General features: G+C 44.0%; 1 protein-coding gene across 1 annotated transcript in view; it reads left to right on the forward strand.

Moving 5' to 3' along the window:
* Window positions 1–20,199, forward strand: part of LOC144134667 (uncharacterized) — a 121,456-nt gene that overhangs the window by 13,005 nt on the left and 88,252 nt on the right. The gene's annotated exons all lie outside the window — the stretch shown is intronic.

The following is a 20,199-nucleotide window of genomic DNA, read 5'->3' on the forward strand; positions in this document are numbered from 1 at the left end:
CATGTATCTTAAGCCAGGCTAGAAGTGTGAATTCACGAACTGCCTTCGTGCTTCTCTCAAACAAATAAGCTTAACGGGTTGCGTTGTGCTGTTATCTCAACAATAGATTATTCCGAATTCCGGCTTTTACATTGTCTTCAGTTCTTTTAGCGATTGTACCTCATAACATATTTGAAAACCTATGCTAAAAGCTGCCACTCAGCCCAAAGAAATATTAAGAAAATGAGTGCAGTTAATCCTCGATTAGCTATAGAAAAGATGGAAAAAATAGTACTCACGAAGAGCATTGGAAGTGCTCTCTAATGATAAGAAATGCATATGCAAATGAAGTGCATCACAGCTGCTTTGGAAATGAAGGCTTTTAATTCTGTGCTCATTGTTCTCATAAAACGGCGCCTACCGCCGAGTCGTGCTTATTAATCGGAGGCTGGCAGCGAAAGCAAGGCAGAGACGTTAGCAAAAAAATTAAGAATTAATAATTAAAAAGTAAATTTAGCTTGGATTAATTAGAACAATATAAAGAAAAAGAAACTCACACGATGCTTACAAATATATAAAGTGAATGTCTGGACGTTAGCAGTGGCGTGAAAGCAAAGAAAGAAAACGGATGGCGTGCCGTCAGCAGTCAGTACCCATTCTTGTCCGGTTGTGTGCTTCGAACCAACGAGCTCAATAAGCCCAAGAGGACGCCCAAAACAAATTGGTCACCCGCTGCCTCCCACATCCTTCCTTCGGCCATTTACCTCTCACAGATCAAAGAGCCGCTTTCTCCATCTACATTGCCACCCATCGTCGCCCACCCTTTCTCCCACTTTCTCCCACACAAGAAAGAAAAGGCTTTTCCCACTTTCTGCTTGCGACCTTCCAACGCAGGCTGGTGGCAGTTGGCGCTGCGGGTGCGTAAGCACTAAAAAGACCCAACTCGAAAATAGGGAGCATGCTGACACCTGCAACCAACTTATTTCAAAATACATACGTACGTACGTACGTACATATGTATGTATGTATGTATGTATGTATGTATGTATGTATGTATGTATGTATGTATGTATGTATGTATGTATGTATGTATGTATGTATGTATGTATGTATGTATGTATGTATGTATGTATGTATGTATGTATGTATGTATGTATGTATGTATGTATGTATGTATGTATGTATGTATGTATGTATGTATGTATGTATGTATGTATGTATGTATGTATGTATGTATGTATGTATGTATGTATGTATGTATGTATGTATGTATGTATGTATGTATGTATGTATATGTGTATGTGTGTATGTATCTATGTATGTATGCATCTAGGTATGTATCTATGTATGTACATATGTATCTATGTATCTATGTACATATGTATCTATGTATGTATGTATCTTTGTACATACGTATTTATGTATGTATGTATGTATGTATGTACGTATGTACGTATGTATGTACGTATCTTTGTACGTATGTACGTATGTGTCTATGTATCTATGTATGTATGTATCTATGTATGTATGCATGCATGCATGCATGTATGTATGTATGTATGTATGTATGTATGTATGTATGTATGTATGTATGTATGTATGTATGTATGTATGTATGTATGTATGTATGTATGTATGTATGTATGTATGTATGTATGTATGTATGTATGTATGTATGTATGTATGTATGTATGTATGTATGTATGTATGTATGTATGTATGTATGTATGTATGTATGTATGTATGCATTCATATGTACATACATACATACATACATACATAAATACATACATGCATACATACATACATACATACATACATGCATACGTACGTACGTACGTACGTACATACATACATACATACATACATACATACATACATACATACATACATACATACATACATACTTATAATTCATCCGGCCGCCGCGGTTACTGAACGGTTATGGTGCTCGGCTGCTGATCCGAAAGACACGGGCTTGATCCCAAGCGTAGCAGTCGAATTTTGTTGTAGGCGATATTATAGATGCCCGTGTGCTGTGCGATGTCAGTGCACGTTAAAGAACCCGAGGTGGTCGACATTTTCGAGCCCTTCCCTACGGCGTCCCTCATAGCCTGAGTCCCTTTGGGGCTTTAAACCCCATAAACAGTGTACTATTCTTCCACTTTGCACACCTCATACAGCCAAGCAGGATGGGGCAAAAACTAGAAAGAAACGACCTACTAGACTGATGCTTGGACGAGTCGGTAAGCCACTTGAAAAAGGTACAGCGCGAGTTTTGACAGGGATGAAATGAAAAGCTCACGTGGGTAGATGCTCTTCTAGTGTGTCTTTCCTGTGAGTTGAAAGTCGCGGTTTTCCTTTCTGAAAGAACATACCTACCGTAAAAAAACAATTTCAAAGAAATGCAGTGGAGGGTCACAAATCTTCGAGGAAGGCAAAGCATCACAATTGTGAAAAGAAGCATGAAATTACACAAAGTTGCTGCTGGCTTCTTGTGAAATTTTAATTTTCGAACTTGTTGCATCGTCTTTTCGTCCATTAGATCCCACGAACACATTTTCACTTGACCTAACTTCTTCTTCCAGATCATCCTCTTCTTCTTTGCAGCGCTTTCATTCCCTCCGTGCCCTCCTCCTTGTAGCTTTCTTCATTATTTTATCGGTAACAATCAATCTTCTATACGCTCCAGAAAACAATGGGCTGATTACAATTTATCCGAAATGTAACTGATTACAATGGTCAATTGCAACCTGAGAAAAGTAACTGAAAAATTACAAAAGCATAATCGATTATTACGAAGTTATCCATCAAACGCTTATTCCCATAAGACAAATTGACTCGGATTACAATGAACTAGTGCTACTTGGTTGATATTGTGCTACGCGTTAATAAATTTCAAGAGGGGCTGTTTGAATTTCAAAGTTCTTTTTGCTAATTTTCGCACGTTTCTTCTTAAACAGGCACAAACTATGCTCAACAGACTAAGTGTATGCGCTGGAGGGAAGAGTGGTATTACAATGTATGAACAAATTGCGCACTTGGTAGTGGTTTCGAACTGCTCGGATACTAGTACCAAAGTCCTTTATGAAGCACTGCCCATCGCTATTGCTGTCGCTGTGATAAAACCGAGGAAACACTGGAAAAATCGTTTGTATATGATTTATTCAGAACCTCATTTGTGGCCTTTGGTGAGGAGACATACCGTAGACGGCAGAGTTCGCCGGCTAGTACTTGGCAGAGCTCCTGGCGTCGCTCTTCATTCGACTGCTACTTAGTTCTAAACCAAGGAATAGCAATGGGTGCCCGTAGAAGATGGCATTTCTCCAAGTGGTTGCCACACTGTAACGTAGGTGCAAACAGGCAAAGCATATGTTTTTGACTTGTCCGAGTAACTAAAATATTCCGTACCCGGCATCAAGTGCGCCGCAGGCTTTATGCTATAAAGTCTTGGCTCCAGCTACTTGGTTCACCTTTCCTATGAGCATAGCGCAAAAAAGACGAGGCAGAGAACTAGGCCGGCCTAACATCGACTTTCAACGTTATGTCAGAACAAAAGCACAGAAGAATCCTATATGTACTGAGAAATCAAATCAACAATGAGCATTTATGGAAGGGAACAGTCAAGATGTACAACACGTAAAAAGACAGGTGTCTGGAAAAAGGAAGAAAAAACAAGCCAGAAAAGTTCGTCTTCACAGGACCCTAAAAGCTCTAAGGACGAACAATTCACACGGCTATAAGGTGAAAGTGTAAAGACAAGTGTAAGAACTAAAACTGGCAAGAAAAGGTATGCTAAGCATGACAACAAGATTGTAAAAGGCTCCCACAAAAAAACAAATTTGAGGTTTAGAATAATACTGGGTCTATAAGGCAAGAACATGGCGAATGTTAAAAATTCGCCATGGTTTAGCTCAGGTAAAACCTGGAGTGACGCGATAGCTACAGCTGGCCGAGTGGCACTTGGTCACGTTACCAAGCATATGATCAGCCACGGCGCCGCGTTGCCGGCAGCTGCTCCGCACCACGTGACCAATCTTGTGACAGCGTGGCGGCGGAGCCACAGGGAGACGGCGCCGCCAGGCTGAAGGCTCGAAATGCTACCGTAATGTAGCTATCGCTACAAAACAAAAGACGCAACAACATTGCAAGTGTTAAAAACTGAAGATGTGAGCGCAGAAAGGAAAAGAAACCCTTAAAAAATTTAGACAGAACAGAAACAACAGAATCGTACAACGTAAGTTAACCAAAACACGCAGCAGCGTTAAGTACACCTAAATATGGGAATTCAGAACCTGAAACTTGGTGTAGTATGTATTAAACGAACGTGTAGAGATGTACTTCTCTGCAGTCCATCAAACAGAATATAAAATATGCCGCAATAATTTCGTGCGCTTTTTTATCATTGGCTCGCGTTATGAATTACGTGTTATTTATCTTTAGACAGCATTTCATGATATCGCTTTATCTCACATTCCTTAGCGAAAACTAAAACGCTTGGAATATACTTAGGGATATTTATAATGTATTTAAAACACATTTTGTATTCATGAATGCACTAAAAATATGCCGGAAATAGGTTCCTGAAATTTTGTGCTTGGTATTCGAATTATATTCTTAAAATTTTCCAAAATACGTCACTTAAACCGTTCTTCGAGCACGTTTCAAATGCATGAAAAAATATGGATGCAGTATCAGCATTTTGTCAATATATTAAATGTGTGCTTTTGTTAATATGAACTCATTTGTCTGAAGTATACGTCACTTAAACCATGTTTCGAGCACGTTTAAAACACTTAAAAATGTGTATGCGGTTCTAGCATCTTGTCAATATATATATATATATATATATATATATATATATATATATATATATATATATATATATATATATATATATATATATAGTATAGAAAGATAAACGTATTTGGTTGCTAGAGGCGAAAATTCAAAGTTGAAAACGCTTCATTTAGCCATAGATTTATTTTGAGTCGACGTTTCGGACAGAGCCTGTCCTTTCTCAAGACTAAAGATGTACTTTCGTAATTACGAAATTAATCCGTCTGAGGTGTACGCCACTTAAAGAATGTTTCGAAGTTGTTTCAAACTAGTGAAAAAATATGTATGCGGTTACAGCATCGTGTCAATGTATTACTACAAGTGCACTTTCGTAAATATGAATTTATTTCATTTGAAATATACGTAACTTAAAGAATGTCTCGATCACGTTTCAAACACATAAAAATATGAATTCGGTTTTAGCACCTTGTTGATATTTAAAATTATACTCTTGTAAATGTGATATTAATTCGTCTGAAGTATATTTCAATTTTAACAAGTGGGCAGTCATTTTAAACATATTTGAAGCACACTTTTAGCAGCCGTAGAACAATCTAGTGCTCGAAATCATGCATCGGGAAAAGGCCTTTGCATGTAGTCAATGTATTGAAAGTGTACTTTTTCAAATACGACATTAATTTGCCCAAAGTATACTTGAATTCTAACGAATGAACTGTTCGCGGAAACGTATTTGCAGCATACTTCAAGCTGCCGGTGCACAGTTAGTGCTCGATATCGCGTTTCTGAAAATGACATGTTGACAATGCATTTAAAGTCTACATTCGTAAATACGAAATTAATTCATGCATAGTATACTTCAATTCTAACAAATGGGTATTCCGCGTCAGCATATTTTCAGCACTCTTCAAGCTGCCGTGGAACAACCTAGTGCTCGAAATCACGTTTGTGCAACAGCGATAATTCTCCCTTTTCTGTCGTCCATTCGTTTATGTTAACTTCTAGCAGGAAGGCAATCACCAGTAATTTAAATTACGTGTGGACAGCGTAATAGCATTATACCAGCATTGGCGCCATGCTCGCCTCCGCGCTCGAACATGACAGCAAAAAGGACCCCGACTGGAAAGGCCGACTGGCTCCCATGACGCCCATGTATTTCTTGATTGACAGTTCGACTCCTGAACGATGCCTGACGCTAGTTACGACGAACAATTCGGCTCTAGACAGACCACAGATTCGAACCCGACCACACCGACGCTTGTGCGATAATTTGGTGGCCCACAGTCATTACGCAAAAACCGCCTCTCAGGGCAAGATAATGTGTCCACTCTCGGGGGTATATAGTATACGCCAAGCCAAGTATAAAGCTAATCAGAGCAGTTCCTGCTCGCTGAGGTCGCTTTCCGTCGGCATTTCCTGCGTGGCGACATCTTTCCCGTTCAGGTCTCGTCAGGTGATGTTGCAATGGCGGAGACTTCTTGATGGCAACGCGTTTTCTCTGGGATTGTCTGTCACTTGGAGCTTACAGCCAATTCATTCATTACTACTGCTGTTAACAACATTGATGAGTACCCTTTTCAAGCTAGTGAATGCTTTTTAAATGTTAAATCGTATATTTATAGTGCATTTTATTGTAATTTACTCTATTTAATTTATATTTTAGTATATATTAGTGTGTAATAAATATACTAAGCAGACAGAAAATGTCTTCTTCACGCATTTGTAAGAATGCTCAAAATATTTTTCCTAGCGTACTTATAAAGCATTCGTATTGCAACCTAAGCATACGGATAAAAAATGCAAATTTAATATTGTTGTTCGAGATGCGTTTTTAGCTGAGGCTTTTTTCGCTAAGAGATGCTCTATTTCGGTTGGCAAAGTTGCTTCCTGATTTGCTTGCGCGCATAATTTGTGCTTCTTTACCCTGTCGCTGAAGCAGCGTCCTGTCCGCTCAATAAATAAGGGAGTAATTACTCATTGGCATCACGCCCAGGCGCAGCCGTACGGCTACAAAGAAGCTACACAGATTTCTCAGAGACCTCGTAGTTAAAGAAAAATTCGTCCTGCATGCAAAAATTGTTTTTCAGAGTGAAAGAAAAAATGGTAACCAATTATTGAAAACAGATTTCTGAACGGCAGCTAAAGACAAAGCAGCGCGGTATCAGCCTGGGAAGTTTTCATAGAATTGCCGCGCACAGGGCGTGAGCACACCTATTAATTGACTTGAGAGCAGTTGAAATTTCTTTATGGTTACTTGGAGGGGTGTTCAACGATGCAGCACGTTTTTAAAGTACAGTTTTCTTGTACATTATTTTTATGTGCGCGGACAGTGTAATATTGTAACATCCTTCGTGGAAAAAATTGGTGGGATTGGTCGAACCTTCCAATGCGTAGCAAGACCTTAGTTTTGCTCGCACAAAATAGTTAACTGCAATAAAAAAATATTGCGGTGCGTATGTGACAGAAATTTTGAGACCATCACTGAATATTGTAAAAACAATCTTGTGAGCATGTTAATGGGATTGATGTAATGCTCTATGCTTAGCGAATATTCATATTTTCAGCGCAGTTTTTTGTTAAGTGTTAATTTCCGGGGCACAAACGCAGTTAATGTTTCTTACCGCACCCCATTACTGTAATGCCCCTGGGAAAGAATTTAGTTACGCATGTAAATAAAGAAATTAATGAATAAGTAATAAATAAATAAAACATGCTTTTAAATTTGTCCTCCGCTCGCACCAAGTATTTAAAGCTACCTTAGAACCCAATTTGGTGCGCTTTCTGGAGTAAATGCCACAAAACTGCTTGTGTACCTCGGGAGGATGCGCGGATGCTTCGATTGTTATGGTGTAATATTACGATATCCCAAAAAACAGCGGTCGTGAATAACTTCCTGTAGAAGAAAATTGCTTGTCTAGAAGTTTGGTGGATGTTTCCTTGCGTTGCTCAATTCGATTTTTGCTGCCGCCTATGAATTTTTAATGGTTTTACCTCTTACTTCCGCACTTTCGACTTGAATATTATAACGTTTCTCGTATTTTTGCTGCCTTTGGCTGCTTCTTATCTCCTTGTTAGTCACATTTATCGCAAAAATAACCCGTATTCTTATTGTCTCTTCCAGCTTTTCTTAAAGAACTAATTTGTTTCTTTTTTGAACCTTGTGCGTTCTTGTTTTTTTTCTCACAATATTTTTAACCAGTTTTACCTTTTACATAGTTTAACAGCATTTTACCTTATAGACGTGTTAATTGTTAGTTTTCAGATATTTCACATTTATCTTTTCCATGTCCCGTTTTAAATATGGGGTGCAAGTAATAGTAGATGGTGAGCATCGTCAGGCCGCTGTTACGCGGCTTTTTCTCGCTTCACCTCAATCATGTCGTACAATGTGTACGTTACTTAGAATGAAACTATTTTATTGTATTGTGTTATTTTAACGTACGGAACAATTTTTGAGCTTGTCTGCTTTTTTCATTTTCTTCTTTTTCCTTGGCACCTGTTTTTCTACGTGTTGTGCATCATGATCGCGCATTTCATTTAATGGCGACCAACGGACGGAGGTTGCTTGGCTCTCATATAATGCACACTTATTTCTTTCTAAATTAAGTTGCAATTTTGTGCCAGTCACGTGTAGTCCTTTGTCGTCCGGGTCTTTGTTGCGCTGTGTTCACAAGTAGGCATTGATGAGCTGCTGTTCAGGCAACACCTTGTGCTACCTACGTTCTATTCTGCAGAGGATCTTACCGCATCCGGACGCCACTCGGAGCCCGTATGCACTCGGAGGGGTATGCACTGAGGTTTGGTTGATTCCTGTAGGTTGTGGCCCTGTGGTTCACATTTTTTTATGCTGTGGGCGGCTACCAATCTTCTCCGCGCTCGTGAAGAGACTTGCAGTATTATTTATATATACGCGTGGAACAAAACTTTTTTTTTTGCTTCTGAGTTCCGCTCTACCAGCAGTATGCCCGCACAGTAGTGCGAACCTCATTTTTTATTGTGTTAGTACTGAATGCCTCCGAAGCGATAAAGCCGCCTCGTCTCAGGATGAAGGCTGAGAACAAAAATAAAAACTTTACAGCCGCCAGTGAGTTTCTAACCCGTGTCGGAGCGACCGGATCCGCTTTGATGGCCACTGCTTTAGACTACTGCGCCATCGCCGCGATGCGACTCGAGCGCTACCTCGTGACTCTCGCGCACTGGGACTTCCCGCCTTCCGAACTGGAAGGAAGGAAGGAAGGCCTCAGACGTTGCTGGAAGCTTCTCGCGCTGTGCTTTCCACGTCGTCGTCTTTATCAACTTCCATTCGGGTGCAGTGGATCCAAAAACTGGAACCGAAGTGTGAAACGAAGCGCTTGCGCACCGAAATCGCTTTTGCGCTAAGTACCTCGCTAGAGAAAAAGGCGTCTCGTCTGGGGGCCAATTAACGAATGAGCCACAAGCCAAAGTTGGCTGGCGCCAAAATATACAGCGACCTTTTTTTTACGTCCTGCAGTCGAGAGGTGAGTGATTCAAAAAGACTCAATTATAAAAACATCCGGATGTGACGAAACATTCGTACGTAAAAAAAAAGTCTTTCTTGTGCTCCTCATTACAACTTAGGTGAAGCCGGGAGGGCGCTTGCTTTGCATTTCCTCCGCACTAACGAAATTGATAGCCCTAAATTTAGTAACTCTTTATTTAAACCCGGCAGCACAAACACCAAAATTAAAGAAGGCAGTCGAAACCAAGTAATGTGAATGGGCTAGCGCACCTGTGAACACTTAAAGGAGAAATGGGGGTTAATGTTTTTCTTGGTTTCCTGAGACTGTCGTCCGCAGTCATCAGCTCAATACTATACCTTGAGAACCCGAAAGCGAACCAATAATAAGAACAGCCATGGGGCTCGAGACTCTCACGAGGGTCGGCCACAGTGGAGGAATTTGAAGGAGCAGGCTCCTAGCCCAAGCCCTGCATACAGCCAAACCCTGAACAAGGCCGGGAAATGGCTTGCACCTATTCGAAAAAACCGGTAAGTACCCAGAACACTGGAGTACCAGCGCAGTGGCCTACTGGTCAGGACATCCGCCTGGCAATCGGGAGGTGCTGTATTCTATCGCCAGTGCCGCTGGGTGACCAGCGTTTTCTCAAGACTGCAAGGTCTCCTCCAGTGTGGGGCTTGTCTCTTCTGCGTCAAGGTGCATAAGAAAAGGGTCTTTCTAGCACCCAAACTTGCGCCAATTATTTAATAATGTTTCTGCTCTCTATTTAATGGAGGCGCGACAGTGAGCATCCTGATTAGATTTAAACGGTATTTTCGGAACACTAACCCTATCATTGTTTCCGCATATCTATGAGTACTAACGGCTACAAAAATTAGGTTCACTACAGAAACAGACTAAAATTTGTGTTCCTTGCAACGTGATATGGCAAGGAAAGCTCGCTATGTCACAAGAAATATGCTTCTTCGGCGGGCCGCAGCCCTTTTCGTGCTCCTCATTACTTGGTACCACTTCAAAGCGCTTCTACAATAGAACCTTAAAGGCATTGAGTGTCGAATTTGTAATTTTCCATAGCCCTGTAAAGAAAGTACTGCCAACCTATCTCTTATTGTTACACACATCAGATTGTTTGCCTTTCAAGCATTCACCTATAGAATATACCTGCTCTGTTAAATAACATGGCATATACTTCGGTTATCTCTCATGAAAATCTCATGTTCCTCACCTCTGTAGAAAAAATTCACGCTGCATCTTGTTTCTCACCTAATGTCCGGTACTGCATCCCTTTGTCTGTTCGTAGGATTATTGTACACGCTTTATATTATAGCGTTCTGTGACACAGTATTACAGACTTCGGACATACCATGCTTCGTTAACAAAAAAGAAATGATGTAAATTAAAGAGGTTTGCTACGAAATATTTTTTACTATTTAGGCCTTACAGAAGATGCTGATAATATTGAAACGTTAGAGATTCCCGAAGTTTAATGCTGCTCTGACACAGTCCACTATTTTGATACACTTCCGGAAATATAATATTAAAAATCTTTATATTCCTAAGCTCCACCTTCCCTCGAAAGTCCAGTATTGCATATCACGGTGTGCTACAAAATATGAAAAACAATTTGGAGTTACGGTGTTCCAGCACTGTTAAGCAACTTCCGACAAACATATATTCAACTACCAGATACAAGGCCAAGAATGCTTTGCGATGCTCAGTGTTTTGAACGCCAATACATTCAACCCTAAAAACTTGTTTTTCTGCGATGCATATCGTTTGCCTGCTGCCTGCCAGGCACTGCAAGCCGACTGCACTGATGTTTTTGCAATCCTGTTTTGGAAATGTGGCCTGTTCCGGGCAATAATATTATTATACTCATATTCATCTAGTCTGTACTACACTCTGGAAGAAAACAAAAGCGCGAGAAAATGAAGGACGAAAGATACGTATACATAGCGCCTTGTCTGCGTCTTGTATCTTTTCATCCCCGTATTTGCTGCGCTCTTATTTTTTTTAACGATAGAAGCCCATGGAGTCCGCATAGTTTTCCTTCTGACACTAGAAATCTCTCAAGCAGTAGTGCTCCTTCAAACAGGATCCTCTCTTCACGCGCATTCTTGAGCGAAATCTGCGCCTTCGTTCCGTTTGTGAAAGCCGCCGAATCGGAAGCAGTGGGAGGTAATGTGCTTCCCCATCTGACAGCACGGGGGTCCCTACAAAGTGTCCGCGTGATATTATTTTGGGCGCTATCTGGCGTACGAGTCAGCGATGACCAGGTCCGGGCCCCAGACATGATTGCACCGTGCTTCTCCATAGCCGGTCTGTTGTCGCTCGGTAAAGAGTCATTTTATTCAGGCAGCAGTAATAGGTGCCAGGAGGCAGACATAAAGGCAAATTATTGCCTGACTCAGTGTCGGCCCCCTTCCTCCCTTCCCAAACACATCACTCAACAGCAGGTACAGTCACATCGTTGAACAAAGTTTCGATCAACATAAAAGTAACACATTAATACAGCATAGCATGCAGGGCTAAGTCATACTGCGAGGAAACAAACAGCCAATATAAATCGCATGCAGTAATAGGCAGAGAAAATAAACAAGCGGGAACAATAAAACATTCACAACAAAAACCATCTGGTGTCTACTTGGAACCCAGAAAAAAAAAGGAAATAGTCAAAATTGTGTGCTAAAAAAATGTGTTAATGTTTCTGTTAAAGGCTAGAGCTGAAGAACTGTCAGTAATAATATTCATAACCATGGCGTGCTTATTCAAGAAGTCAGGAATCTGATATGTTAACTTTTGTGTTCCGTAGTTTGTACGAATCCTGTCTCTGTTATAAATGGTATGCCGGAGATTGTACATGTGTTCTTTATGAAGATATTTCTCTGTGAACGATGATGCATTCTGTTTGATTTGAGTGTATATAGCTACTGCTAGTTTTTTACATAGGATGTTTGTGATAGTCAGGATTCGGTGTTTTTGGAATAACGGTGCTGTATGAGTTCGGCGTGGGACATTTCCTATTTGGCGCAGAACATGTTTTTGTAGTACATGTAGGTTTTCTAAATTTGTTTTTGTGGTCGTACCCCATACAAGAAGACAGTAATGCAGACGGGAGTGTATTAGAGCATAATACAATTTCTTTTTTAACCATGGTGGTAGCAAATCCTTTAGTTTATAGGTGAGCCCAATCGTTTTTGAGATATCTGTTCGAACTTTTGCGACATGTGCAGACCAGTTTAGGTGTTCCTGAAAGATTACACCTAGATATTTATGTGATGCAACGCGTTCGATCTGTTCATTGCCGAAGCGCAGAAGAATGTCTGACATACATTTATTTTTTGGTCGAAATACAATATATTTTGTTTTGTTCGTGTTTAGGGCTAGTTTATTTACGTCGAGCCATACCGATAGGTTACACAGCCAGACATTCGCCTGCCTCTCAATATCTACAATATTCGCACCAGAAAAAAAGGCGTTAGTGTCATCAGCATACAGGATAATTTGCGGGGTTAGTGGAATATTTACAATATCATTGATATATAACAGAAACAATAATGGACCAAGTATAGACCCTTGTGGTATCCCATATGCGATAACACCAATATCTGACTGCGCTTTGCCTACCGCTGTGTACTGAAATCTGTTTGACAGGTAACTCTTAATTAAGTCGAGAGCAACGCCTCTAATTCCGTAGTTGGGTAACTTTTGCAGTAAGATTTCATGTTTGATAGGGTCGAATGCTTTTTTGAAATCAAGAAACAAACCTACTGTGTACAATTTATGCTCAAAGTTATCTATTATTTGATCTTTTATATATTGAAGGGCCGTCTCCGTTGACTTACATTTTTGGAACCCATACTGTTGTTCTACTATGACGTCGTTTTGCTGGAAGTAGTTTAGAAGGCGTGTATTTATAACTTGTTCTATTATTTTAGAAAAGATTGGCAAGACAGAGATAGGTCTGTAGTTATTAAGGCTACATTTATCCCCTCCTTTATGAACAACGGATACTCTTGCGATTTTCAGTTTATCAGGAAAGACACCCGAACTTAGGATCAAATTGCATATATGCGACAAAGGGCGGCTAAATAGATGTGCAACTGATTTTATTGGTTGCCCTTTCAAGTTATCCACTCCGCAAGCACTACTGTTATTTAGCTTTTTTAGTAGCGTAAATATTTCTGCCTCTGTAGTAGGAGTCAAATAGATTGAACCCGCAACAGCCGAACCCATATATGATTTGCAGTCAAGGTTAGAGCTATCCGCGTTGTTCGTATTAAATGCTCCTGCGTTTAGGAAGTGTTTGTTGAATTTATTTGCTAGCGAGGTTCCCGTATAAGTTGTGCCTTCAATATTCAATTCCTTGAGTTCTTTCTTCTGAGTATTTGACATGAGATGGTTTGCGGTTTGCCACATTTTTCTTGGGTTGTTGATGACACCTGCAAACTTGTTTTCGTAGTAGGAATGGCGCGCTTTTTTAATGTCATGTGCTAGTTTGTTTCTTATTTTCTTATATTGATTTAAGTAGTCCAGAGCTCTAGTTCTGATAAATAGAGCGAAAAGTCTATCACGTTCCTTGATTCTGTTTAAAAGTGTTCTGTTAATCCACGGCTTTCTTACTTTCCTAGTTTTCCTGAATTCTAATACTGGAAATGATTGTTTATAAGAGTTCTCAACTTTCTCTGAAAATAAATTGTACGCCATTACAGGGTCCTCTGAACAGTAAACGTCATCCCAATTTGTTTGCGCTGTTAGTCTTTCAAATATCTTAATTGTTTCTTCATTAATAACCGTGTACTGAATCCACGTGCGCGAGGGTCGCACCGTGTGTTGTGTAAGGTGTGTTAGAAAAATAAAGATCGGTTGATGGTCGCTCAGGTCCGCTAATAAAACACCAGATTCAATACCGGCTGAGCTACAGTTCGTGAAACAAAGATCTAACAAGGTTCCAGATTTGTTTGTTACTCTTGTTGGTACATAAATTACATTTTCATACCCGTATAAAAGAAACACATCAGTAAGTTTTTGATTATTCAAATCAGGACAAAGAATGTCTACATTGAAATCACCAAGGAAAACAACCGATGAGCTATATTGTATGCAGCACTCCAACATTTCTTCAAAAAATTCAAGAAACATAGACAGTGTTCCAGATGGAGGTCGGTATACTACCACACATACTATGCTCTCGCACTTTATCATAACCGTCTCAAAATGAGGACTAATTCGGCAATATTTTGAGATAACACTGCAACTTAAATTTTCGTTGACATAAACGGTCACGCCTCCGCCTCTTGTATTAGTACGAAAAATTGACGTATGTTTGTACCCGCTAAATTCAATAACATTCATTTCATTGGAAAACCAGGTCTCAGTGAAAGCGAACAAGTCAAACCGATGATTTAACGAGTCCAGAAGCATATCCCACGCGTCCTTTTTTGTTCGTAGGCTTTGAGCATTTAGGTGGCAGACAGAAAAGGCCTTAGCACAACGAGTCTTGTAATCACGGAAAGAAACAGCGTCATGATAGCCGCCTTTAGAAATGCAGTTTGTCATTGGCATAAAGCCAGTAAGTAAGCAACTCTTGGCCCATCAGAATCCTTATCGTATTTTCTCTAGATCATCGACAGAAGCGATTCTGATAATCTTGCTACGAGGGGCCCGACGCACAAACAGCTTTCCGTTCTTAACCCAGGCAAACTCGTATTCCTTTTCTTTCGCCTTCGACTTCATTCGCCACAACAAGTCCTTATTTTGTGCTGTAAGGTTCTCGTTTAAGAATATCTTTGACTGTTTGTCCTTCAGTTCATTCTTCTTGCTTAGCCACTTGTCCCTAGTCACACGAGATGAAAAGCGAACTAGCACAGGTGCTATCCTTTCCGAAGCGTCTTTATCGCCCCTGAGTGGAAGTCGATGCACTGCCTCAACGTCGGCCTCGGAAAGTCGAGCAATCTTAAGTTCATCGGCCAGAAGGTTAATTTTGTCTAAAAGCTTTTCGTCGGTATGCTGAGGCAGTCCATGTATTTGCATATTCTGCTGTCTGCTATACTGCTCGAGATTGTTGATCTCTTGCCTCAGTTTCTTTGTTTCTTGGTCATCAACTTTTTCTTCAAGCTTTTCCATGCGTTTCTTTAAGCCAGTTATGTCTGCACTTTGAGTTTCCATGCGCGTGAGGACTTCATCGTATTTATCAGACATTGCTTTTACTGAGCTCTCAATGCAGCCCACGGTGGTCATAATAGCCTCAATGTTGTCTAATTTCGACTTCATTTCCAGTACAGTAGCAAGCTTGCTCTGTATGTCAGCAATTTCTTTTGCCAAGTCTAGGCCGGCCTCTTTCTGCTTTGTTGTGCCCTGACTACTACCACGGGCTTGTGAAGTTTTGCAAGTGGCGCACTTCCATGTTTTTTTTTGCGATCTCCGATTTTTTCTTGTAGTTGGCCTGATTTACTCCTGAGCAGGCGCCTATGTGATAATTATACTCACACTCCGCGCACGACAAGAACACTTCATCGTCAGAAAGTTTTTCATGACATGAAAGACATTCATCAGACATTTTTAGCCTGACGCACTCAGACTCAGACTGTTTAGACTGATGCACTCAGCACACAGCAGCAGCGGCGGCCGACACCATACACAACTGACGGAAAACTTAAGCAAGAGCAGTCCAAAAAGGGTCGACCAACCTGCGCAAGTTGTCGAGAGATTAACTTCCAGGCATGAAGGCAATCGGCGTCACCGCTGCCGCTGCTGCTGGGTGAGTGTAGATTCCTTCGGTAGCAGGACTCTTTTGTAGGAATCCGTCGAGGGCGTTTCCTCGTTCCTGACGGCCGGGGGGTGTCTTCGATAGATGTGCGCAGCTCGTGCACGATGGTAGCAGTTCCTGCGCAAGTTGTCGAGAGATTAACTTCCAGGCATGAAGGCAATCGGCGTCACCGCTGCCGCTGCTGCTGGGTGAGTGTAGATTCCTTCGGTAGCAGGCCTCTTTTGTAGGAATCCGTCGAGGGCGTTTCCTCGTTCCTGACGGCCGGGGGGTGTCTTCGATAGATGTGCGCAGCTCGTGCACGATGGTAGCAGTTCCTGCGCAAGTTGTCGAGAGATTAACTTCCAGGCATGAAGGCAATCGGCGTCACCGCTGCCGCTGCTGCTGGGTGAGTGTAGATTCCTTCGGTAGCAGGCCTCTTTTGTAGGAATCCGTCGAGGGCGTTTCCTCGTTCCTGACGGCCGGTGGGTGTCTTCGATAGATGTGCGCAGCTCGTGCACGATGGTAGCAGTTCCTGCGCAAGTTGTCGAGAGATTAACTTCCAGGCATGAAGGCAATCGGCGTCACCGCTGCCGCTGCTGCTGGGTGAGTGTAGATTCCTTCGGTAGCAGGCCTCTTTTGTAGGAATCCGTCGAGGGCGTTTCCTCGTTCCTGACGGCCGGGGGGTGTCTTCGATAGATGTGCGCAGCTCGTGCACGATGGTAGCAGTTCCTGCGCAAGTTGTCGAGAGATTAACTTCCAGGCATGAAGGCAATCGGCGTCACCGCTGCCGCTGCTGCTGGGTGAGTGTAGATTCCTTCGGTAGCAGGCCTCTTTTGTAGGAATCCGTCGAGGGCGTTTCCTCGTTCCTGACGGCCGGTGGGTGTCTTCGATAGATGTGCGCAGCTCGTGCACGATGGTAGCAGTTCCTGCGCAAGTTGTCGAGAGATTAACTTCCAGGCATGAAGGCAATCGGCGTCACCGCTGCCGCTGCTGCTGGGTGAGTGTAGATTCCTTCGGTAGCAGGCCTCTTTTGTAGGAATCCGTCGAGGGCGTTTCCTCGTTCCTGACGGCCGGGGGGTGTCTTCGATAGATGTGCGCAGCTCGTGCACGATGGTAGCAGTTCCTGCGCAAGTTGTCGAGAGATTAACTTCCAGGCATGAAGGCAATCGGCGTCACCGCTGCCGCTGCTGCTGGGTGAGTGTAGATTCCTTCGGTAGCAGGCCTCTTTTGTAGGAATCCGTCGAGGGCGTTTCCTCGTTCCTGACGGCCGGTGGGTGTCTTCGATAGATGTGCGCAGCTCGTGCACGATGGTAGCAGTTCCTGCGCAAGTTGTCGAGAGATTAACTTCCAGGCATGAAGGCAATCGGCGTCACCGCTGCCGCTGCTGCTGGGTGAGTGTAGATTCCTTCGGTAGCAGGCCTCTTTTGTAGGAATCCGTCGAGGGCGTTTCCTCGTTCCTGACGGCCGGGGGGTTTCTTCGATAGATGGGCGCAGCTCGTGCACGATGGTAGCAGTTCCTGCGCAAGTTGTCGAGAGATTAACTTCCAGGCATGAAGGCAATCGGCGTCACCGCTGCCGCTGCTGCTGGGTGAGTGTAGATTCCTTCGGTAGCAGGCCTCTTTTGTAGGAATCCGTCGAGGGCGTTTCCTCGTTCCTGACGGCCGGGGGGTGTCTTCGATAGATGTGCGCAGCTCGTGCACGATGGTAGCAGTTCCTGCGCAAGTTGTCGAGAGATTAACTTCCAGGCATGAAGGCAATCGGCGTCACCGCTGCCGCTGCTGCTGGGTGAGTGTAGATTCCTTCGGTAGCAGGCCTCTTTTGTAGGAATCCGTCGAGGGCGTTTCCTCGTTCCTGACGGCCGGGGGGTGTCTTCGATAGATGTGCGCAGCTCGTGCACGATGGTAGCAGTTCCTGCGCAAGTTGTCGAGAGATTAACTTCCAGGCATGAAGGCAATCGGCGTCACCGCTGCCGCTGCTGCTGGGTGAGTGTAGATTCCTTCGGTAGCAGGCCTCTTTTGTAGGAATCCGTCGAGGGCGTTTCCTCGTTCCTGACGGCCGGTGGGTGTCTTCGATAGATGTGCGCAGCTCGTGCACGATGGTAGCAGTTCCTGCGCAAGTTGTCGAGAGATTAACTTCCAGGCATGAAGGCAATCGGCGTCACCGCTGCCGCTGCTGCTGGGTGAGTGTAGATTCCTTCGGTAGCAGGCCTCTTTTGTAGGAATCCGTCGAGGGCGTTTCCTCGTTCCTGACGGCCGGGGGGTTTCTTCGATAGATGGGCGCAGCTCGTGCACGATGGTAGCAGTTCCTGCGCAAGTTGTCGAGAGATTAACTTCCAGGCATGAAGGCAATCGGCGTCACCGCTGCCGCTGCTGCTGGGTGAGTGTAGATTCCTTCGGTAGCAGGCCTCTTTTGTAGGAATCCGTCGAGGGCGTTTCCTCGTTCCTGACGGCCGGGGGGTGTCTTCGATAGATGTGCGCAGCTCGTGCACGATGGTAGCAGTTCCTGCGCAAGTTGTCGAGAGATTAACTTCCAGGCATGAAGGCAATCGGCGTCACCGCTGCCGCTGCTGCTGGGTGAGTGTAGATTCCTTCGGTAGCAGGCCTCTTTTGTAGGAATCCGTCGAGGGCGTTTCCTCGTTCCTGACGGCCGGGGGGTGTCTTCGATAGATGTGCGCAGCTCGTGCACGATGGTAGCAGTTCCTGCGCAAGTTGTCGAGAGATTAACTTCCAGGCATGAAGGCAATCGGCGTCACCGCTGCCGCTGCTGCTGGGTGAGTGTAGATTCCTTCGGTAGCAGGCCTCTTTTGTAGGAATCCGTCGAGGGCGTTTCCTCGTTCCTGACGGCCGGTGGGTGTCTTCGATAGATGTGCGCAGCTCGTGCACGATGGTAGCAGTTCCTGCGCAAGTTGTCGAGAGATTAACTTCCAGGCATGAAGGCAATCGGCGTCACCGCTGCCGCTGCTGCTGGGTGAGTGTAGATTCCTTCGGTAGCAGGCCTCTTTTGTAGGAATCCGTCGAGGGCGTTTCCTCGTTCCTGACGGCCGGGGGGTGTCTTCGATAGATGTGCGCAGCTCGTGCACGATGGTAGCAGTTCCTGCGCAAGTTGTCGAGAGATTAACTTCCAGGCATGAAAGCAATCGGCGTCACCGCTGCCGCTGCTGCTGGGTGAGTGTAGATTCCTTCGGTAGCAGGCCTCTTTTGTAGGAATCCGTCGAGGGCGTTTCCTCGTTCCTGACGGCCGGGGGGTGTCTTCGATAGATGTGCGCAGCTCGTGCACGATGGTAGCAGTTCCTGCGCAAGTTGTCGAGAGATTAACTTCCAGGCATGAAGGCAATCGGCGTCACCGCTGCCGCTGCTGCTGGGTGAGTGTAGATTCCTTCGGTAGCAGGCCTCTTTTGTAGGAATCCGTCGAGGGCGTTTCCTTGTTCCTGACGGCCGGGGGGTGTCTTCGATAGATGTGCGCAGCTCGTGCACGATGGTAGCAGTTCCTGCGCAAGTTGTCGAGAGATTAACTTCCAGGCATGAAGGCAATCGGCGTCACCGCTGCCGCTGCTGCTGGGTGAGTGTAGATTCCTTCGGTAGCAGGCCTCTTTTGTAGGAATCCGTCGAGGGCGTTTCCTCGTTCCTGACGGCCGGGGGGTGTCTTCGATAGATGTGCGCAGCTCGTGCACGATGGTAGCAGTTCCTGCGCAAGTTGTCGAGAGATTAACTTCCAGGCATGAAGGCAATCGGCGTCACCGCTGCCGCTGCTGCTGGGTGAGTGTAGATTCCTTCGGTAGCAGGCCTCTTTTGTAGGAATCCGTCGAGGGCGTTTCCTCGTTCCTGACGGCCGGGGGGTGTCTTCGATAGATGTGCGCAGCTCGTGCACGATGGTAGCAGTTCCTGCGCAAGTTGTCGAGAGATTAACTTCCAGGCATGAAGGCAATCGGCGTCACCGCTGCCGCTGCTGCTGGGTGAGTGTAGATTCCTTCGGTAGCAGGCCTCTTTTGTAGGAATCCGTCGAGGGCGTTTCCTCGTTCCTGACGGCCGGTGGGTGTCTTCGATAGATGTGCGCAGCTCGTGCACGATGGTAACAGTTCCTGCGCAAGTTGTCGAGAGATTAACTTCCAGGCATGAAGGCAATCGGCGTCACCGCTGCCGCTGCTGCTGGGTGAGTGTAGATTCCTTCGGTAGCAGGCCTCTTTTGTAGGAATCCGTC

The sequence above is a fragment of the Amblyomma americanum genome, chromosome 5 (assembly GCF_052857255.1).
Source record: "Amblyomma americanum isolate KBUSLIRL-KWMA chromosome 5, ASM5285725v1, whole genome shotgun sequence".
NCBI classification, from domain to species: domain Eukaryota; kingdom Metazoa; phylum Arthropoda; class Arachnida; order Ixodida; family Ixodidae; genus Amblyomma; species Amblyomma americanum.